At 34.8% G+C, this 24,500-nt stretch overlaps 1 non-coding gene across 1 annotated transcript; it reads right to left on the minus strand.

The window, feature by feature from the left end:
* Positions 1-558: 558 nt before the first annotated feature.
* Positions 559-665, minus strand: LOC119865534. The gene has a single exon (XR_005369135.1). It is a non-coding gene; the product is annotated as a U6 spliceosomal RNA (small nuclear RNA).
* Positions 666-24,500: the final 23,835 nt, after the last annotated feature.

A 24,500-nucleotide genomic window follows, 5' to 3' on the forward strand; every position in this document is an offset into this window, starting at 1 on the left:
TTCATTATGCTTGCTTCTGGATCGTTCTCTGAAAGCATAGACTATTTTGCATAACTCCTCCTCTAAATAAACCTCCCATGCCTTTTCCTTTGCTCTGATTTAGTTTGTTACTTAAGCCTGGATTCTAGGACTCTTCATTACAGATACTAATCTTCCTTCTCATCTTGACCTCTTAGTGCCCTATGAATGGAGCATAAAGCCAAGCTCTCTGAACTTTACTTTTCAGGGTTGTATACCCCAGATCTCTGAACCTTTGATTATTCTATTTTCTCTCAGTATAGTAATAAACATTTCTTTCGCTACCCCTTCCTCAACCTCTCCCAGTGAAAGTCCCTTGTATCTGTCAAACCACATCACAAAAACCATCTCCCACATGCAGCTTTTCCTGTCTCATCTTCCCAAAACAGGATTTGCCTTCTTCCTTCTATGAATTCCCATAGCATTTTTTTTCTTGGTTAATTACCATAAGCCAGGTTCCCCAGAAGCAGACTCTTAGAGATTTGCAAGAAGGAATTTTTTCTTTTATAATTAAGATTTAATTGGTTGGAAAATGTGGGATGAAATCTCATGCCATTTGTGAAATCTCATGCCATTCTCTTGCAGCGGCCATACTAATATTCTCTGTATAGTTCCAATTTTAGTATATGTACTGCCCAAGGGAGTACTGTGTGGAGGCATTTTATTAGGGGAAGCAAGATTGTGCAAGCAGTTAGGCTACAGAACTGCCTCTACCATGGCCACAGCCAATCCCTTGGGGGAGCTCAGGAGCTGTGAACAAGGAGTCAGCGCCTTTGCCTCTCTCTGTCCACTGCCCTTGGCTCTGAGGACCTTGGGCAAGGAGCACCTAAGGAGTATTTAGCTATGAACTGTCAGCTGCCAGTATTCCTGGGGGAATGAATACTTGCATCTGAAAAGGACCAAAGACTGGAGTAGAAATGTGAGGGATACACCTCAGTAGCCACTGCATCATGCTAGAAGGACTCTAGCATACTCTGCTTTGTAGGTCGTATCTTTGTCTTCTGGAAACTAGAAATAAGTATTTCCTAAATATTTTCTGAATTTCTTGTAGCTGTTAGTACAATGTATAAGAGATGCTAGGTAAATAATTTGCTGAGATCATTTATCTTGTGTTCTTTCACAGAACTTTCACTTTAAAGATATATTAATGAGGTATGTCAGACACATACTATCTCTATTTTATAGAAAAGAAAAGTAAGGCATATACTGATAATGGGAATTGGTCAATAGCACAATTTGTTTAAAAGTTTTCAATGAGAAAACCTGGTGTCAGGACTCTCAAGCCAATTGCCTTGCAAAAAAAGAAAGAAAGAAAGAAAGAAAGAAAGAAAGAAAGAAAGAAAGAAAGAAAGAAAGAAAGAAAGAAAGAAAGAAAAGCATTCAATTAACCAAATACAAATAGTAGCTCAAAAAAGGGCTATAGTTGGGTCAAGAGTTAATAACCTTGCTCCCTAAACCCCTTCTCAAAAATTCTTGCTTCTGGGCCTCCCTGAGGTGCCTCAACTTGATAAGCTATTAGACTTCCTTTTGGCACATATTCACGTACAAAGAGCCAAAGCTTTCAACTGAGATTTAAAACAACTTTGGCTCCTTGCCCAGGGTTCATACTGTGGAAAGAGCAGAGAGCATCCTCCAAGAATCTTTAAAACAATCACTATGGGGAAGATGACCTGAAGTATAATCCCTGAAATCATTTTTCAGGAGACTTGCCACAGTCATAAAAACAGGTGAAGTCATAAGCAGCCTTTTTAAAAGATAGCAATGTCCCCTTCTCTCTCCCATCCTTGTCCCTTGCGCCACCTCCCATAACTACTCTATTATCCTCACCCACCCCAAATCATAGCTTTAGCAGAGAATATCATCTATGATGTAGCCTATTTCTAGGGAAAATAGAACCTCAGCCATGTGCATGAATCTGTTTATGTTACACAGATGTGGGCTGGTACTTAGCAGGATTTCTTGTTTACGGCTAAGAACTCCAGGAGATTGGGGCAAGAGTAGGCCTGCTTCTATTACCTGCAAAATCAAGTTCTGGGCATCATCACCTTGACTAGTTACCTCCTTTTCTCTAGATTCTTGACATATAGAAAGAGACACATGCATAGAGATGATATATAAGTATTTGTGCCCTGGCTATATATACTGAGTTGTTCAAGCAGTGCTAGCTTTCAATTCTTTGTCAAATCAATTGTCCTTAAATATGGCTTTTTTTTTTTTTTGTCCTGCCCAAGGACCAGCAAACACCCTTGATCACAACACCAAATCCTTAGCCTAAATCTGCTGACCCTCCACAAAGTAATTTCAAGCTCCTTTTTAAGTTCTATTGCCCACTTCTCCTTGGCACAAGTCCTACATTTCAGCAAAATCCTCCTATCTATTCTTCTATCAAAAGCATTTCCCAAGATTGCCAGGAAAGGTGCCCTCAAACACTCTGGCTACTGACAGGTACTTTAGGATTCCCCAAATTCTGGAAATGTGGTTACAGAAACCAAAGTTTGCATTCTGCTAAGAGAAACTGTCCAACAGATTTCCAACTCTTGAATTTCAATTTATAAACATGTTTCAAGGACAACAAATTCACCTGCTGGACTGGAGATGCCACTCACAAATTTCACATAGAAATAGGCATACTTTATATTTTCACACATGCACACACACACACACACACACCTTACATTTTCACACTTGCAAGTTTTTTGGTGCTTTTTTTCCCCTGCTGAGAAGCCATTTCTTGTTACACTGGTTTTAATCTTACTGAGGCTTCAACGTTTTATTCAGTTGCCATCTCTTCTTCGAAGAGGTCTGGTGGCCCACTGCCTAGCCCACAGGTGGTTCACATCATTTTACGCTTTGTATTATTTGTGTTCACAACTCATCCTGTCTCTATTAATTAGTAAAATGAGGCAAGGGCAGAAGCCAGAGGTCAACCATTCTTCTCTTCCAACCATTATTGGCATGATACACTGGGACAAAGTCAATATTCAGTGAAGAATTTAAAAAGCAGGAGGCATATCTTCCAATAGTCACTGAAATATATATAAAACAAATTTGGAAAATACTTTGAAACATTTTTGTTACCATATGTAATATGTAAATAACTACTAAATATACAGGCTGAAAATTTGTAAAAAGTGGTTAAAGGCATGTAATCATCTCCAAGAATACAGAACATTATTTATACTCCAGAAACAACCACATCCCCCTGCCTTACAGTCAATTCCCAAAAGTAATCGCTATCCTGATATCTATCATCTTAAAATGCTTTCAGCTCTTTTTATGGATGGAATAGTATGGTCTGAACTCCTGTGTGTTTATTTTTTATTTTGTTTTGGTTTGATTTTTTGCTCATTATTATGATTATAGATTTATCCATTTGATTGTTCCATAGCCTTTATTCATTCTTTTCATTGCTAAATTATATTCCATTATACGAATATGTAACAATTTATTAATGATAACGGACATTTGGACTATTTCTAGGGTTTGGAAATTATTAATAAAGTTCTCTGAACATTTGTGTATGGCTTTTGGTGCAATGTGCATTCATTATGTTTCATATTTAGCAAGACCTCTTCCACACTAAATTCCATTGGATATTTATTTAAAACTGTAGTCATTCTGGTGGGTTTATTTGCATTTCCCTGATAATAAATAATGACAAGAAACACATTTTCTTATACTTTCTGGTCATCTATGAAATGTCCACTTAAGTCCTTTGACATGTTTAAATTGTACTGTTGTATTTGTCTTATAAATTTGTGATGTTTTTAGTCTACAATTTTTTTTGGTTCAATTTCTTTGTCAGATCTATGATTACAAATCTCCTCCATGCTGCAATTTGCATGATAGCTCTCTCAATGGTGTTTTGATAAGTAAAAATTATCAATTTTCATTAAATCTAATGCATCAATCTTTTACTTTATGGTTAGTGATTGTTCATGATTATGTTCTTGTTTAAGAAATCTTTGCCAAATTTAAGATCATGAAGGTTTTCCTTCATATTTTCCTGAGGAGCTTTGTTACTTCACTATTCAATATTGAGTCCCAGGTACATATGGGATAAATTTTGGTGCATGGTAGGGGAAAGGTGTCAAATTAATTTTTACAGAATATACAATTAATCTTGAGTCATTTATCTAAAAGGTCACTTTTTCCCCCACTGCACTGCCACAATACTATAAATCAGCGACAGTTTATGGTTGGGTGTAAAGCTGGGTATTCTATTATGTTCCATTTGTCTATATTTCTATCTTTGTGCCAAAATCATAGTTTTTAATTACCACTTTATTGTTTTATTTTTAAATGTTAGTTCATGTCTTTCAACATTGTTTATTTTTTTTATTTTCTTTGATACTTGAGTCGTTTGGATTTCTATATATATTTTAGTATTTAGCTTGCCAATTTCCACAAAAAAATAACCATATGTGATTTATAATTAGAATTTTATTGATTCTATAAATCAGTTTAGGAAGAATTGACATCTTTAAAATATTAAATCTTCAAACATATAAATCTGGTATATACTTCCATCTATTTAGAACTTTAAAAAAACTTACTCTATAATACAGTTAGTTCTTAGTGTAGAAGCATCAAATGACTTTTGTTAAGTTTATTCTGAGGCATTTATATTTTTGGTACTATCATAAATTAAATGTTTTCTAATGTTCAATTTTGATTTGTTCCTAATAATTTGAAGTAATAATTGAATTTTACATATCACTTCTCATCCAACAATGCTATTTTTGATTATTACATGTGCTTTATCTATAGAATTATTTTACATGTTTAATATACACAATTGCATTGTGCATGAGTAATGACAGCTATTTTTTTTTTAATTCTTATACCTTTCACCTATTCTTCTTGCTCTGCTGTATTTGAAGTGCTATAAAAATACTGAGTAGATGTTATATTACTGGGTATCCATAGCTCTTACCAGACTTCAATGTGTATCTTTACTATTTGATAATCAAATAAAATTTAGAGGCTTCTTTGGGTAGCTATATTTTGTCAGACAATTAAGGAAATTTCTTTCTACGTTTATTTCATCATGGATTAATCATTGGTGAAGAATTTTGCTAAAGATTTTTTATGTATCTTTTGAGGTTTTCACATGGTTTTTATCTTTTATTCTGTTATATTTGATTTATTTTCAAATATTAAACCAACATTTCATTCCTGAAATAAACTCAGTGTGATTGTAATAAAGTATTATTTTTCTATATTTCTGGATTTAATTTTCTAATATATTCCTAATATATTCCTTAGATTTTCTTGTGTGCATGCTCATGAGAGATGTTGGCCTCTACTTGCTTTTCTCTTTTTTGCATGGTTCTTGTCAAGTTTTGTGTTAAGGTCATGCTGGACCCATAAAATAAGTTTGCAAGTGTTTCTTATTTTTCTGTTCTCTGGAAGAGTTTGTTTAAGATTGTTTTCTTTTCTTTAAATGTTTAGGAGAATTCACCAATGAAGACATTTGATCCTTTAAACTTATTTGTGGAAATGTTTTCAATTAAGAATTCAACAATTTTGTGCATATTTCCTATTTCTTCCTGTGTTCACTTTGAATAAATTGAGTTTTCATTTAAATTGTCAAATGTTTTACAGTGAAATTTTCTTAGTATCTTCTTCTTTTGTTCATGTGTGATATATGTAGTGACATGTTCTCTTTCACTTTTTAAGTGAATAAATTTTATTTTTATAGTAGTTTTAGGTTTACAACAAAATTGAGCAGAAAGGACATGGAGTTCCATATACCTTCCTGTTCCCACATATATATTACCTCCTCCACCGATGTCCTGTGCCAGAGCAGTACATTTGTTACAGTAAATTTACACTGAACATCATTATTATTCAAAGCATATAAATTACATAAGGGTCATCCTAGGTATAATACATTTTTGGGGTTACCACAGCTCTATAATGACATGTATCCACCATTGTAGTGAGATGCAGGAGAGCTTCACTGCCCTAAAAGTCATTTGTCCTCTATTCATTCTTCTCTCCCCTCAAACTCTTGACAACCACTGATCTTTTGTTTCGTTTTTTGTTTAATTGAATTGTTTAAATTCAATTTAGTTAACATAGAGTATATCATTAGCTTCAGGGGCCTAGAATTTAGTGATTCATCAGTTGCATATCACATCCAGTGCTCATTACATCATGTGCCCTCCTTAATGCCCATCACTCAGTTACCCCCATAAAAACAGAGAGCGGGGCAAACCATAGGAAACAAATTGAGGGTTGCTGGAGGGGAGGTGGGTGTTTGTTTGTTTTAAATATTTTATTTATTTATTTGAGAGAGGGAGAGAGCACACAGAGGGAAAAGGAGAAGCAGATTCCCCACTGAGTAGGGAGCCCAACATGGGGCTTGCTCAATCCTACGTCCCTGGGATAGATGCTTAACCGACTGAGCCACCCAGGGACCTCTGTTTGTTTGTTTTTGACAACTGATCTTTCTTACTGTTTCTGTAATAATTATCTTTTTCAGAATGTCATGTAATTGGAATCATATAGTATGTAGCCTTTTCAAATAGACTTCTTTTACTCCATGTGTTTTCATGACTTGATAGCTCATTTCTTTTTTTCTTTTTAGTGCTGAACAAAACTGCACTATTTAGTGTACCACACTTCATTTATATATTCACCTACTGACTAAGGACTAAGGACTTCTTGGTTGCTTCCAAATTTTGGTAATTATAAATACAGCTGCTATAAACATCTGTGTGCAGGTTTTTGTGTGGACATGTTTTCGATTCATGTGGGGATAAATAGCAAGGAATGTGATTGCTGGATTTTATGGTAAGAGCTTATTGAGTTTCATTAGAAGCTGTCAACTATTTCCCAAAGTGGCTGTACCATTTCGAATTCCTACTAGCAATGATGTCCTCCCCCTTAACTGCATTTAGTGTTGTTAGTATTCTGGATTTTAGCCATTCTGATAGGTATGTGGCAGTGTTTCATTGTTGTTTGAACTTGCATTTCTCTGATGACATATGATGCAGAGTATCTTTTCATATGCATATTTACCATCTGGGTATCTTTTTTAAATGAGATTTCCATTAAGAACTTTGGCCCATTTCAAAATCAGGTTGTTTGTGTTCTTCTTGTTGAGTTTTAAGAGTTCTTCATAAATTTTTAGTTAACAGTACTTTATCAGATGTATTTTCTGCAAATGTTTTCTTCCAGTCTGTGGCTTTTCTTCCTTCTCTATTGACAATATCTTTTATAGAACAGAAATTTTTATTTATTTTTTTAAAGATTTTATTTATTTATTCATGAGAGACACAGATTGAGAGAGAGAGAGGCAGAGACACAGGCAGAAGGAGAAGCAGGATCCACACAGAGAGCCCAGTGCAGGACTCGATCCTAGGACTCCAGGATCACACCCTGGGCCAAAGGCAGGCGCTAAACCACTGAGCCACCCAGGCGTCCCTAGAACAGAAGTTTTTAAATTTTAATTAAGTCAAGCTAACCAATCCTCCCCGCCCCATGCCTTTATCATTTGGTTGAATAAGACCAAAAGCAATCCAAGTTAAATAAGTCAATTGGAGAAGGACAATCATCATATGGTCTCACTCATATGTAGAATATAAGAATTAGTGAAAGGGATTTTAAGGGAGAGGAGGGAAACTGAGTGGGGAAAAATTAGAGAGGGATACAAACCATGAGAGACTCCTAACTCTGGGAAACAAAGGTTGCAGAAGGGGAGGTGGGTTGAACTGAATTATTGTCAGTGTAGCTGAGAAAAGTCAATGCCTTTGGGATATGGAATTAAGAGAGCTTGATACCAAATTTTAAAAAGTAAAATAGGTGGGTAAATCTGGACATTCTTTGCCAAAAAAACAAAAACAAAAACAAAAACAAAATCTGGTCCTCCTATTCTGAATTATTTTCTTTCAAAAACACTGGGGGGATGGGCTAACAGCAATGGGCACTGAAGAGGGCACTTGATAAGATGAATGCTGGGTGTTATACTATATGTTGGCAAATTGAATTTAATTTAAAAATTTTTTTAAGAAGACCAAAAGAAATCCTTTTTTTTTCTTTTTTTTTTTTTTCCAAAAGAAATCCAATTCACTGATTGAGTAGTTGTTATTTAAAGAAATTACTTTTCTTTTTTTTTCCCCAATGAATATACTGTTACTCGGTGCCAACTTCTTTTCTGGACACTTAGGCCTAAAGGCACAACAATGAATAAATACAGCTCCTACTATCAAATAATTAAATATCTAATTGTGGTAGCATGAGGGGAGACAGGCATGTAACTAATCAACTAAAATAATAAAATAAGAATACATAACTAAAATATTTGGAACACAGAGAAATTATTGTTATAATTATGATCAAAATAAACATTGTCATCATTATCCCCTTTTATATTTGTATTATGTTTTTCAATGATGTTTATGGAAAAAAAAGTAGCATGTCCCTGGCTAAGTGATGGATATATGTATGCAATTTTCAGTAGAGGCAGGCACATTCCCTCATGTGGCTTCCAAGTTAATAGCTGCATTATTAGAACTTTTGGTAAACAATATCTTGGATGTGTAAATAGTGCCACATAAAGAACAAACACTGAGAAAATCACCACCACCACTACCAACAACAGCAAAAACAAAAAACCCATGGATCAGTATGAGGATACAGTGAAATAACATATGTAAAGAAGCGTCAAAATTATGAAAAGTGTCATCCAATCCTTAGCTAATTTTATAATAGTTATCATATACCTCAGCCTTGCCTAGATTTTCAAACTTTTAAAAAGAGTTATTTCTCATTTCTATAAAATAGATTCCTACATATTATAAGAAGCTTGGTTTTATGTATCACACTTTATGTCTTTTTGTTTATTCTCAGTATTGAGTGAGTACATGTGTCCACAGGTCACAGATTGTTAGGGTAATGAATCTGGTGCCTGAAGAATTATGATTTCAGGTGGGGAGCATGAAGCAAATGTATGGACATAAGTCTATGCTCCCCCAAACATCTTAAGTCGTAAATACTGTGGTGCTGAAAAGTCAGCAGAGAAATTACATACAGTCTGTACCATGTTATGGTGCAAAACTCATTTCTCTCTAGAATTATTGGAAGTTTGCAATAGAATGGGCTACAGTATTCTACTGCTATTACTGTTAAAATGTAATAGTAATAGTGCTAATGCTCATATAATGAATTTGCAATGGAAACCTAAATTAATAAAAAAAATTCTTCATTATTTTCTACTTTATGGAGTAGAAAAACTGGAAGGAAAGAAGAAAAGAGGGAGACCCAAAAATGAGGAAAGAAGGAAAAAAGAAAATATTACCTTCTTTGGAGAGTCCATGATGATAATCTGAGAGTGGATGGACTCAATGGTTTGGCATGTCTGAAGCAATAATACAAACTGCAAGTACATTCCTTTGGTTTATTCAATGCCTGTTGAGTAACAATTATAATTTACAGAACCATTACAGAATGTCAGGATTGAACAGAAAGAAGGAGGATGCTATGGTTGGGCACACACATTTTAAAAAGTACTTTCTATTTATTAGATCATTTAAACCCAATAAATACCCATTATGAAAGCTATTATTAAACCCATTGTGAAAATGAGGAATTGGGACTCTAGGAAATTAAATTGTCCAAGTATAAGGAGGAAGGATTCAATACACTCAGTTCTCCTTGAATTTAAGTCCTTGCTTGTTCGTTGATACCATACTGAAACACATAAAACACATAAAGTTGAAATGGAAAGGATTTTGTGTTTTTTTTCACTTTAAGTGTAATATGAAGCCATTGGGGGACTTCAAATAAAAGAGTGAAATGCTTCAATTACTAATATTAGCCAGAATGGAACTCAGGATTAGGTCTTTCATTCTATGGAAAATAATATACTTATTAATATGTGTAATGTAGCTAAATGATGAAAGACATGATATATGTTATAAAATAATCACCTCTTTTTTCTGTTTGCAGAATTGATTACAGAGGACATGAGCAGAAGCAGGAAGATCACTGCCAAGTAGGAGGTGATAGTGACTTAAACTGAATTATTGTCAGTGTAGCTGAGAGAAGTCAATGCCTTTGGGATATGGAATTGAGAGAGCTTGATAATAAATTTTAAAAAAGTAAAACAGGTAGGTAGGTGGATATTCTTTGCAAAAAAATAAAACAAAATCTGGTCCTCCTATACTGAATTATTTACTTTCAAAAGCACTGGGCTGTTTTTCTTGTTAGGATTTAGCAAGCATTTTTCTCTATTCATTTTATATATTGTCCTGCCATTGAGCTAGCATTAAAATGCAAGCACACATGTACACACACACACACACACACACATACACACATACTCACACATACCCACTTACACATTTTGGGGCATGTCTGAATGCAGGACATTTAACAATCACGGGTCTTTCTGAAATATACATTGAAGAAAACTATCAACAAAATGACAAATGGATTCAAGAGAAAGAAAAATGAAAGACTTAAGATGATATCATCAGCAAATAAATTATTACTACATTTAAATATAAATTATAAAAAATTCTAAATTATATTGGATATATAATGTCAAAAGACAAATAGATCTCTGTAAATTAAATTCTGATATAGTCTTGAAATGGATGTAGCAGTGGCAGAGGGATTTGAAATAATGTCATTTCTTGTCTTATTAGTAAATAAGATACAATTGAAAAATGTCAGTTGAAAATTTGTTACTTCTCCAAGGGTAATCCCTAAAGAAAAAAAACAAGACTATATATTTTGTGTAATTGTAGGAAAATAGAATAAAGAAAAACTTTATGATCCAAACAAGGTGAAAAATACAATATCCCATATGAAAAATGCTAAGAAGCATGTCAAATAAAAACCATTAGATAACATGGCAGGAACAATTCCAACTATATCAATAATTGCATTAAATGTAAATGGATTAAATTCATTTTATAAAAATAAGATAATATCCTGTTAATTAAAGAAACAATATTCAACTATATCCTATACACAAGAGATAGAACTAGAGCTCTTTGAAGTCCCCACCATTATCTGTATTTTTACCATCATTTCCATGTTTCCTGTCCTCTAGTACATACTGAAAGATAGGCCTCCAACTAAGTCAACTGTGAGGTCACCAAGCAAACAAAGTCCCAGGTCACATGCTTAGCTTTCTACTTTTAAGTAGTATCTTATTTATGGTTTCTAGCAATTTTTTTTCTTATAAACACAACCATTTGTCTTATGTTTTGTTACTTCCCACCATACAGTTTCTTGCTTCTAGTAGGAGATACCTTAATCTCTCTTGTGTGAGCTATACATTCTCTACTTTATTATATTTATAAAACAAGATGATGAGGAGTCCTGACATTCTGCTCAAGTCATACATTTTACCTTGGACAAGTTAGTTACCATTTCAGGGACCCAAGTATGTACAAATGGAAATAGGAAAATGATTCTTGTCCCCTTTACTCACAGGGTTACTGTCAATATCAAATGATAAAATATATGTGAAAGTGCTTTGGACAGAACAAGGTGTTACACAAATATAAAGAACTGCTATAACTCTGAATATTTGGTATTCAAAACCTATTGGAAATCTTTATTTCTTCCAATATAGTATAGTGCTTAAGAGTGAGAACTCTGGATTTTGGGTTCATAGTCTCTCTAAAATTTATAAGACACTTGATTTTGAACTGGGCTAGAAGATCTCTGTGGTTCTTTCCAGCCACAATATTTTGTAATTTTGTGGAGCTCATAAGGGACTCATAAGCTGTTGTTCTCCCACCCATTGACCTGTCTATAATATGACCATTAAGCCCTGACCCTTCCAAATAGATACAATCAAAACTGGTCTAGAAGAAAGAAGAGATATGGTATAAGATGTTCTTACACCTTTGCAAGAAAGAGTCCATGACTCAAGACATCTCCTATTTGAATAGAGAAATCCAAAAAACCTCTTTTTCTCTACCAGCTTCTGCCTCGAGGATATCTTCAAATATTTTGCCAATAAACATGGGAATCCATCCATCTGTGCAGTTGAAATCGTGGGCAGGGTCACCAAAGAATGAGCACGCAGGGCAGGAACACATGAAAACATTTCTCAGAAAAAAAACAGCATTTCTCCCTTTTCGTTTAAGACAATGTTTTGTTTCTGTTTAGGAATCATAGAAACTGCAAATGAACAAGCTGTGTTGGGTCATCTAATGTGCCCTCCAGGGAGGGGATGAGCTGCTGCAGTTCATTCAATTCCCTTCCAGTTTCATGTGGAGACTCCACTGGGGGTTTTCGCCACATACTCTGGCCAAGGCTCTGTGCTCCAAGTCAGTATTGCAGGAGTGTTGCTGTGACTTTGGAAAGAAAAGGAAAAAGAACCTCCAACAAAAACATTTGTTGAGGGGGACGATTAAAAGAGGTTAACTCTATACATAAATGTGAAAATTGAACACATATAATAGGAACTATTATCTCTTGATGTTGAAACAAGTAGGGTTTCATAATTTTCATTAACCAAAGATAAAAAGGTAATCATTCTTCCATTCTTCATTGTAAGTACACTATCTTGTCTTTGTCAAAGACTGTGAGATTAATGACTGTTTTAAGTTTCTTGATTTTTAAAATCGAGTTTTTAAAAACATATAAATAGAATCCTAAACACTTTAAGCTTGCAAGAAATTCAGTTATCTGTATGTTCTAAAATGGTACATATACCCATATTTTGACTTTTGTTGAATGTTTACTATGTGTCAAACCATTATGTTAAAATTTTTAAAAAGATTTTATGTATTTATTCATGAGAGACACGAAGAGAAGCAGAGGCATAGGCAGAGGGAGAAGCAGACTCCCTGCAGGGATCCTGATGCAGAACTCGATTCCAGAACCCTGGGATCATGATTTGAGCCAAAGACAGATGCTCAACTACTGAGCCACCTAGGTGCCCCCTTTATGTTAAATATTTTACATGCATTTTCTATGACACTCCTCATGAAATATTGTGATGTATTTTATCCCTTTTCCAGATAAAAAACAATCAAAAACTAAGCTTTATGAAGGCTAACCAGCTTGATTGGTTTCATAACTGTATGTGGCAGAGTGGAGTTTTGAGGTCATTTTGGTCAGTCAGATTCCAAAGCTCTGAACCATTATCCTTTATTAACATGTATTCAAAGAATTTTTTAAAAGATTATTTATCTGTGACAGAGCAAGTGAGCATGAACATAAGCAGGGGAAGGAGCAGAAGGAGGGAGAGGCTCTTAAGCAGACTCTCCACTGAGCCCAGAGATGACATGGGGCTCAATTCCATGACTCCAAGATCATGGCCTAAGCTGAAACCAAGAGTCCAACACAAGCGACTGAGCCACCCAGGTGCCCCTAAAGAATTTTTTATTAGGCTATCCTTTTAGATAAAGAACAGGGGTTTCCTTATTAGATTTCATGAGCATAGAGAACCTGCTTCTGTCCATAAGTATATGAAGACTATATACTGTAGGTTCCAGAACATGATTGACTTCATCTATACACCTGATCTGTTGATCTTAACACTTTTGTGTCTGCCTCAGTTTTCCCATATCTAAAATGAGGGATTTTACCTTCATTCACAAGTTTTTACTAAGGAACTAAATAAGTGTATATAAGAAATGCAGATAATATACTGTCCAGCATAAAATTAAATACTAAGTCTAATATTGCATTATTATGTGTTTATGATTATATTAATATCTTCATTAATGTTTTCATTATTCAGTATGTTTATTATTTATACTATATTAGATTTATGTATTTTAGATAATTAATATTAATGATCACTATCATCATATATGGTCTGAAATCTCTTCATTATATACCTTCTGATCCTAAATCTTTTTAGTTTTGTATGATCTGTTAATTGAGTGGAAATACTTCTGAGAGGAATATTAATTTAGTCTTTATTTGCAACCTGATTGCGGATTAATTTGTCCTTCTAACCAGTCTGGAGAGAGATCTGAACAGATGAGTCTAGCAGCACAGGGTTGCCACTCAGAACATGCAACAGGAAACAATGGCTATACTTGGAGTGATTAGATGTCCAGGACACACAGGCCCTCCTCACAGTTTAGTCTGTGCATTCCCTGAGTGGCTGGCATTTAATATGTGGGATGGCTTGTACTTTTGCAAGTAAAAACATAACTTTCATTCGCTCTCTCTGAATGTGAGAGTTTGAGATTTTTAGCAACTTCTAAAGCCAAAGATATTTAAGTTAATCTGCTGATTTTAAAATGCTTTTGCAGTTGGAATTCTAGAATTAAATATTGTATACACTTTTCAATATCATTGGAAAAAATTTTTTAAAGATTTTATGTATTTATTTATTTGAGAGAGAGAGAGAGAGCACAAGCAGGCAGAGTGGCAGGCAGAGGGAGAGGGAGAAGCAGGCCCCCCACTGAGCAGAGTCCAATGTGGGGCTCAATACAAGGACCCTGAGATCATGACTTGAGTTGAAAGCAGATGCTTAACCAACTGAGCCACCCAAGTGCCCCATAGTTGAAATTTTTTTGTTATTTTTATTAAAAATAAAACTATATTTAATATTAGTATTTAAAATTTACACATGATAGAATATTAAGAAAATGCATTAAATCAAAAAAAGAAAAAGAAAATCACTCGAGGCAAAGATTCAAAGATAAACACATTTAACATTTTCAACGTTTATTTTAATATTTTCTTTATTAAATATTAACATTTGTTTTATTCTTATGCTTTGTCACTTTTATATGTATGATCATTTTGTAACCTCTTTTCACATCATTAAACATCACACATATTTTTCTTATTATTACATGGTGTTAAAACACTTCTAATGCTTGTATAAATCAGTTCAGTAGATGTGGTCTCTATATTTTATTTAACCATTTTCCTAATTGCTACACATTTATTTTATATACCATTTACATATTATTCTGATTTACTGTACTTAGAAATAATACTATTATGAACATTTTGTTTATAAACAAAAGCATATTAAGTCCTGAACGTGTGCCAGATCCAAAGTTTGGCCCTATGGGATCAACACTAAATAAGTCATGGCCCAGCCTGTGAGGACCTTAGAATCCACTGGGAAAAATTAACAAATCAGTAAAAGGCATTTCTTGGTACAGCTCAGTAAGAACTTTGATCTCATGTTCAAAAGTTGCTTTGGAAGAGAAGCTGCTTCAGGCAGCTTCCTGAATCAGGTAAAGCTTGAAGTGATATTGAAAGTTGAGCTGAATTTAACTGGGTAAAATGGTAGGGACTGAAGAATTTCTTTTCAAGAGGAAAAGAGCTTGTGCAAATATGTATACCTTCTGAGGAATACTGACTAGTCCAGTATGACGAGAGGAAAAAGCTAGTAATTGATAACATATCCTATTTGCCAGGTGCAGTATTAACCACTTTACAACTATTAACTTATTTAACCCCTACAGCATCCTTCTGTAATAAATATTATTATATCTTCAATTTCAGATGAAAAAACAGAGGCTAAATGAAATTCTGTAGCTTGTTTCAAACACACAGTGAATTTGCAAGTGGTGCTGGATTTAACTCACACAGTCTGATTCCAGACACCAGATTCAACTGTTATTTTAATTAAGTGGTTGGAGATGATACCGTGAAGCCTTCAAAGATTAAACTGTGTCCCCAGAGAACAGCTTAAAGATTTTCAGTAGTACAGTGGTATCACTATATATATATATATTTTTTTTACTTAGAAATGCCATTAGACGATTATAAACGATATATTTGAGCAAGTAAAAAAAATGAATGAGTCCTAGCTTAAGGAAATGTTTTAGAGATGTATAGAAAAAAGTTTATTTATTTTATTTATTTATTATTTTTTTTGAAAGTTTTAAAAAGTAGGACAAAATTTGCTGGGCTTAGTTATAGATTGCCCGTGGATGTTTGACTTCATCTCTTTATAAGAAATTCCTATAGCAGAAATGTTTGTTCAGGAGTTACACATATTTTTAAAAGTCTTGCGTGTATTTTCAGAAAGGAGTGTGTGTGTGTGTGTGTGTGTGTGCGCGCGCGTACCTGTGCACCAGTTATTCAGCTATTATTTTCTCAGCCAAAATTTTCTTTTTAACCTTTTTTGTAATCTGAGTCTCTTTGTAAGCCATGTTCTCATTTGCCCGCTGGATTTCTGTTAGACATTTCACCTTGGCAGAGATATTTGGTTCTACTTTTTGGCATTTTTTTTTGGTGCATTGATTCCCAGAACCAGCTTCACTGCAAACTCTTAGAAGTACCACACCACCGGGTTCATCTCTTGCCTTAAGGTCTAAGTGTCAACTCTGAAAAGCAACTCCACAAGCTTCTAGATTTTCTCTATCCCAACCTCTTGAATCTGTGTGCAACTCTAGGATGGATGCTACATCTTTTAGTTTCTTATATCTGTGGTACCACAGGATCTCTTTTTGGCATTTACCATCTTCCAAGTTCTTTTTTTTTTTTTCCATCTTCCAACTTCTTATATTAAATTTTATCTGATAAAATAACTGTTGTGGGTTCTATCCTGGTCAGATCCTGATGGATACTTTTTAACAGGGAGACGATAATTTCTGTTAGCAGCGATGTATTTCTGCATTAATTAAACAAAAGCTTATCATAACAAGTGAAATATTTGTAGAGGATGTTTTGAAGAAGAAAAGTCCTCTTAAGAATTCATATCACATTCCATGTTTTCTATTAATCAATACTCAGTTATTAAATATCTTCACCAATCTATTAACTAGAAAACATTTATGCACCCTATAGATTTGTATTGTGCTTTGTTGATTTTGACTTAACTCAATGAGCCTTTAAATTTGCATACAAATCATCCAGGCTTATAAATCCATTCACTTGTTTGATTTATTAACGTTCAAAAATATTTGTAAAATAAGGGTTGTTTGGTTTGGGATTTCTAATATTCCATTTGTCTTTGGAGAAAATTTAAAGGATGAAAAATGTTACTTAAACATCTTAATATTGTAATAGATTCTGAAATGATATTAAATTGACTGGTAAATTTAAATTAAATAGAAAGCTAGGAGAAGTATTAATAAGTCCCTATTTATTTAAATACTTAAACCAGTTCCAGAAAAATTTAAGGTGGACAGCAGAGAGGTCATGGATATCAGAATAGAAAAACAGAGTCATAGAAGGCTTAAAAAGGAGTTAAGGATGTTTCCCCCATTTTAACCTTTCTATAATTGGTAAATGAATTATGCTTTATATATTCATTTAATATAGGGATTCTTTTCTTTTTTCCTTAAAAAATATTACTAAATTGTAGGTACATCTTAGCATTTGAAGATATTTTAAAGTGAATGAAGTGTGATAAATATGAATATGTGTACATATATACATATATTCAATATATTATAATTTACCCATCATTTCTGTATACATTTTATTTTACTTTTTTGGGGTGGCTGAAACTTTTTTATATATTTTAAATTTTGAGTGCCTCCTCTTATTGATTTGACTGACTTATTAATTGCAAGCCACGTTACCTTTTTTTCTATGTAAGTATTCTAAATAAGAATCTAACCCAAACCAAGCAAAGGGAGAAGAAACCAAAAAGGTAAAAAATAATGTTAAGAGAAGGGTGTAATTTGGGGCTATGTACATTTGTAACTTTCTACGAATCCCAATTTTCTATACATGTATTTTCCCTTTCCAATCATTAGGAGCTAAGTTCCTTGACTTGGTCATGCTAAGTGAATTTGCATCTGAAGAACTGAAGAAGTTCTGATGGAAAGTATAGGGAATGTGCTAAAAATGAATATACTTCAATTTTCTAATATCTTCTTCCTTTCACTTAATGATTTTCAGATTTTCACATGTATCTTGGGATGCATGTGCCCCACTTTGGAGACCACTGCATCACAAAGATCATGAAAAGATTAGCATAGTGACTTTTTAAATATATTTTGACATTTGCATTCACATTAAGATTTTGACTTACCTATTAATAAACTGTGTTTTTTCCCCCTTAGAACTAATATGGAGGAAATTTTGCAATATAGGCAAGTTGCAAAAGGATTTAAAAAGAGTAAAAAATAATCTCTGCTTTCTTGAAGGCTAAAATCTAATGAAACAAACTGATGTGATTGCCTTGGAGTGTCAAAAAGGCTTAACAGAACACGGGAAGAATAGAAGAGCAAATAGCTTGCTATAAGATTATAAGTGTAGGAGAAAATCATTCTTCCTAGAGGCTCAGAACAGATTCCAAAGAGAAGACCCACATTTCCCCACAATATTATCAATCCAGTTTAGTTCAATCTACACACTATTGCAAGTTGTTAGAAGTATATCCCAGGACACTCTTTATCAGACCTACAATATTTTAATATTGTGAATGATTTAAAAGAAACTAAATATGTCAGGTTCACAGAATATTGTTAATTTTACGGATGTTCTAATCTCTGGGGTGAACACTGCAGAATAAGGAAATGGATAGAGTCAGCCCAAGAGTATTTTTATATAAACTAGAGAAAATCCCCCATCTCACTGCAATATTTCACAAACTTACCTCAATTTCAGGCTATTCTGCTCATTATGATAATCAAGACCATCAGGATGGAGGAAAAAATGTATAAAGCTTAAAGAATAAACCTCAATGTCTCAAGGTAAGGCACTGAGGGAAATCAAAATTTACTCCAGATCAAAAAGGTTTTTGACCTGGGTAGCTCAGTTAAGCATTCTACTCTTGATTTCAGCTCAGGTCATGATCTCAGGGTCGTAAGACTCCGCGCTGCATCAGGCTCTGCACTCAGTGGGGAGTCTGCTTGAAATTCTCTCTTTCCCTCTCTCTCTGTCCCTGCTTGCATGCACATGTGCTCATACTCTCAAAAAAAAAAAAAAAAAGAAAAGAAAAGATGTTTTAATGATTCTGAATTTATACCATGTGGTTAATTATCAAACTCATCTAAACATTTCACTATTGAAGGAAACGGACATTTTTATATATTTAATCAGAGCATGAGAAATGTCAATTTAATTAAACAAATACTTATAGACTCCATAATAACTGATTATAACTACGAGAAAGACCTAAGCCTTTACCCAAGAAGCTTAGATCTATATTCCCAGGAAAAGTGTGGATACCTTATCTTCTATTTTACCTGTTTCATTAAGTAAGTTGTGCTATTTAAGTGCCTGCTACACTTACGGACCCGCTCTGGCCAAGAAGAATACCAGCAAAGAGAAAGAATGGGGAAACTGAGTCAAGAGGAGGGCAGCCAAGCAAGATGTAATTGAGTTCTAAACAAAATTACAATTATACTGAGGTCTAGCTTTTTTGATTTTTTAAAAAATTTTCCTGTCGTTTTCACCTTTTTTCTGTATTCTTGCGGTAATGTTCAGTTTTTTGTGAACTCATTTTTGCCAGTTAATAGCTTTACACTTAAGCATTGTAAAATGATTTGCTCTGGTGATCACTCTTATTTTCCTTACAAAATTAGCCTCAAACTGTTCGCTTAACTTGTCATTTGTGGTGTGACTTTTCTCCTCTCAACTCCTGCAGGTACTCAGTTCTATGGAGGAGAATCAGAGCTCCTCACATTCTTTCATCTGCCAGCGAGTGAAGATGTACAAGGCTTGCATTAATCAGAGGAGAGGTATCAATTGGCTGGTTGCTTATAGGTCATTTTCAAATTGAAATAAGAAATATCCCTTACAGGTAATTGTGAGAGCTTCTTCTGTACAAGGTTACCACTCTCAGTATTTAAATTTGCCTCTCAAAGCACATCTGTCTGGCTTTCTACACAGACTCTATCCCTTTAGTGCTAATGAGAACCTCATGCCTTCCAGTCTGAAAGCAGGATTTGGAACGATTTCTCCCTTGTTAATGTAAAGCATGTCACTCTGGGCCCTATGCAGTATTATTTGCTTTTCTTACTGCAGAATCTTGCCTGTAGGTGGTTTTGTATCATCCAGAAAGTTTCATATCTTAGCATCGTATTGATTCTTAATTTCCTGGTCTCAGAATTCAGTGAGCTATATTTGATTTACTAAGAAACTAAGCCTCTTTTCATATCCTGATGAGATCTGCAAGAGATGGAGATGAGATTTAAGAGAATAAAAGTCCTTTTGGCAAGTCTATCTTTTCCTTGGTCTTACAAATGATTCTGTTTGGTAAGTGATTAAAGCTGGTCTGGACAGGCAGCAAACACCAGAGTAGATTTATAGCCTCTAAAACAATACCTTCAAAGATCTCCTCCCAGAAATCATGGCCCAGAGGCATGCTTTTGATTGATCTAAGTCTCTAAGGTATTGTGCCTGAAGCAAACAAAGACTTATTATGCTTCTTTACTAAGAGACTCTGACATTTTATGGTTTTCTATGAAAATATCGAACAGAAGTAAATAGTCAGGAAGCCTATAGTCTTTCCTTGTCTGAATTGTAGGCATGCTTTGTCCCATAGCAAAATCAGCTATTTACTCTTGTGACCTTACACAGAGCACTGTCTATCCACTCTACTGTGTCAACAGTCATTATCCACATGCACTCCTGTACTGGGGAGAAAAACAAGGGAAATTATATATGACCACATTTTGGGAGGTGATAACTTAGTGACAGGGAAAAGTGAAACCAGTATTGTACTCTTCAAGTATCAAGAAAGGTAGAAAAAAGAAAGATGCTATTTTCAGTAATCTTCTAAGTCTTTGACATTTTCAGACTTAGCATAAAATAATTTTTACTGGGACACCTGGATGGCTCAGTAGTTGGGCGTATGCCTTCAGCTCAGGGCTTGATCCCAGGATCTGGGATCAAGTCCCACATCAGTCTCTCTGTGATGAGCCGGCTTCTCCCTCTGTCTATGTCTCTGCCTCTCTCTGTGTGTGTTTCTCATGAATAAATAAAAAAAAAAAAAAAAATAACTTCTACTAACTTCATGTAAAATTTTGGACTTTCCTCCAGAAAGAGGTGCAATTTTTGAAGTGTTCTGGGTTTTTCAGAAAATTCTCATCATTGAAGAAAATTTCTGATTCATCACTGTCTTCCTACAGTATAGTTCTCTGCTTCGGCCTCCAGAATGTCATCTCTACTAGAGTAAGAAGCTTTTTATTTATTTGGTATTGTCTATAGACCTAACAGACTGTGTACTAGATAAACAGAAATTTTAATAAATTCTGGTTAAACTGAAAATCCTTGTTCAATTGTTGATTTCTTTTGATAGTATTGAATAAAAGCAACCTTATTTCTTTCTAAACAAATGAAGTCTTAATTCAATATTCTGTTCTACTCACCTAACGAGAGATTAGATTTGTGGTGATAAGCTATGTTTTATTCCCACTATCTGTGTTATGTCTGTTGTTTCCACCCCAAATTATGATTTTCTGGAGGGCAGGGACCATGTCTAATTTTACTTTGTGTTCCCAGCATTGTATATGTCCATATAATGCTTGCTGAGTGAAGGAGCAGAATGATTCAATAGGATAAAACCAAGATTCTTACACAGGGATTAACCTCCTGATTTACGGATTATATCAAAACTCTAAATAATAGGCAGGCATAGTAACAAAAGACAGTAATAGTCTTGTTCATTGGTGTGTCATACAAAATAGGTGTTATCATGAATCTATATTGTCCATCCTACAATCAAGTGTCCCTACCTAAACTCATCTCTGAAGTGTTTCAATATTAAAATATGCTTTGTTTAAATGTCAGCTAGGCTCAGCAGCATGAGAAGTACATGGAGCAAGCAAAGAGCAAGGCAGGGAAAACATTGCCAGTGTCTGAATTTTTTTCCCAGTTTCTGTTTGGCTTATCTCATCTGTCATGAGAAAGATCCTTCATTTCAAAGTAAAAAGGCTGTTATATATCAAGTAATTACATGATGCCTGCTGAAACACTCAGCACTTACATGGACAACTTCCTGTAATTCTCATCTCAAACTTATGAGATAAGTACTATTATAATCCCTATTTTAAATACAAACAAAATAGAAGCTTTGAGTATTTAAGTAGCTTTCCCATTGCATAGCAAAAAGCAGGTCGGAATTGGAACACTTTCAATTTTCTAACATTATAATGAAAGCTCCTAAGTACTATGCCATACTGCCTACCCTTAAGTTTGGTGACAGGAGAGCTAAAGCTTGTTCTGTGTGGTGCTAATGTAGAAGTAGGGTGAGTGCCTGAAAACCAAAGAAGAAAGGCTTCCACTTCAAAGAAAGAAAGATATTTCCAAAGACTAGAACTATCCAGACTAGGTTCTTTTTGTAGCATCATGCACAATGCATTGTAGGTACTCAATAAAAGATTAATGACATGGGGGCAGGTTGCCTCCAGACACACTGAGATGAATCACTCTCAATTCTTTCAATTGAAGCTGTACAAAATCTTTAGGCAGGTATTGAGGAGGTAGGCCTTGTTTCATAAGATTAGATTAAGTGACTTCTGCTTTCCAAGTCTGTGATCTAATTGTTTATGATTGAATAATAATCTAGATATTTTAGGAAAAAAATTAGAGGGAAGGGAAGGAAAGGGGGGCCAAGAGAGGAAGGGAAAGAGGCAGTGGGGTAGGGAGGGCAGGAAGAAAGAATTGAGAATTATAGAACCTAATGTTCAATTATTTCTAGTAGCTGGTATTTAATAGCCTAACTTCTTATAGATCTGCTCAAAACTTGTTTGGTAAGGTCATCCTACCTTAAAGGGAGGTAGCAGGGGATATATTCCTAATCTACAGAAAAGGTTGAGGCAATGATGGAAATGACCAAGCCTCCTGGGATCCCTCCCTCAAATGGGTCATAATTAGCTTCTCTACAAATCCCCCTCTCCGTATTGCCACATGTAATTCAATGAAAATCAGCACAAAGACTTCTAACCTCTCAGGGCCAGATTGCCCCATCGTCATGTAAAATAGTGTTCTCCTGGTAGAGTTCTCTGGAAGTTTCAGAGTTTAGAAACCAAGTGAACTGTCAGCAAAGTTTCTCAAATAGGGTTGAGGTTATATTCAATAAGCCAACCATTTGAACAACTGAGAATCAGCGCTCACTTTACTACTCTTTTGCCAAAATGTGTAACATCTACCTGCTTATGCTGATCAAGGTCAACTTTTAGTCAGAGTTTTGGGATCCTCTTCCAACAGAAGAGGGTCTAGACTATTTCAATAAAATGAATTAAGCTGGCTCATTTGACATACATTATCAAATATTATATTTTTTCTTAGTCAATTTATTGGCTGCTTTTCTTACAAGAGAAAAATCTCTCTGATTTAGATTTTTGGCATGAGTTTTTATTCTCTCTAACTTGGATCTAACTCCAAGGAACTCCCAACTCATTAGCATATGATGCCACTTCCCCTTAACCGATATCTTTGTTGTCAGTTTACTATGGATGTCTTGATCATGATGGATTTCTTTGGGGCCATGAGTTGATTGAAATTCTAATTGATGAGTGATACAGGAAGGGAGGACTTGTCCATTGACTAGCAAGATGCATGATGTGGTTATGAATCTTTCCTAAACCTGGGAAGCTTAGTTCTCAACAGAATGATTATAAATATCAAATGAACTCAGAACCAAAGTTCAGAAAATAAAATGAGTGGGAAATATCAGATAGGGTAACAGAACATGAGAGACTCCTAACTCTGGGAAACGAACAACGGGTAGTGGAAGGGGGAGGTGGGTGGGGGGAATGAGGGTGACTGGGTGATGGGCACTGAGGGAGGCACTTGATGGGATGAGCACTGGGTGATATACTATATGTTGGCAAATCGAACTCCAATAAAAAATATACAAAAAAACAAAGTTCAGATAATGAAGAATTAAATAATAAATTAAAATAAATTTCAAATAATAAAGAATTCAGTGCACAGGTAAGATATGCACAATGGCACTGAAAAAAAAATTTTAGAATAGTGAAACCTAACATATAAAACTGAACTTTTACCAATAGTTACTGAGTGGTTATCATTTGCTGTGGTAGATGCTGTGACATGACACCCAGACCCACCCTTAGCATGGAGTACTCATTGCCTAGCTTCCATGAACATAGGCAACTAATAATCCTCAGCTGACTTCTCTGGGAATTGCCTCAATTAAAAGAAGCTTTCTTGCTCAAGTGTGTAGCCTTCCAACATGCCAGCCCATATCCAATGGATGGTCCAAGGGTACAATGGCATGTTCCATTTGTTTGCAAGTGGAAAAATGCTGAAGAGTCTGCTCATTTCCAGATCTCCCTGTGGTATGAGTGAGGTCTCCATGACAATTGTTTGTCATAGCTCATTTTTCCCCTCTTGTACAGTCTTGCTTTTCTACACCTTTAGAGGTCTTGTTGCCAAGAATACTACCTAATAATATTCTGCTTATTAATCTCCATCTCAGAGTTGTTTCCCAAGGAATCTGATTTGAGAAAACTACTCCTCTTGGTACTGAATGGTGATGCTTGGTTTGGACTACAACTGATGGATACTTACTGTGCCCTCTGCTTACTTAATGAGGTGAAGGAGATAGAATGATAAGCAGCTAACTGTATTATAAAAAAGAAGACCAACAAAAGCAG

Source organism: Canis lupus, chromosome 13 (assembly GCF_011100685.1).
Source record: "Canis lupus familiaris isolate Mischka breed German Shepherd chromosome 13, alternate assembly UU_Cfam_GSD_1.0, whole genome shotgun sequence".
NCBI lineage: Eukaryota > Metazoa > Chordata > Mammalia > Carnivora > Canidae > Canis > Canis lupus.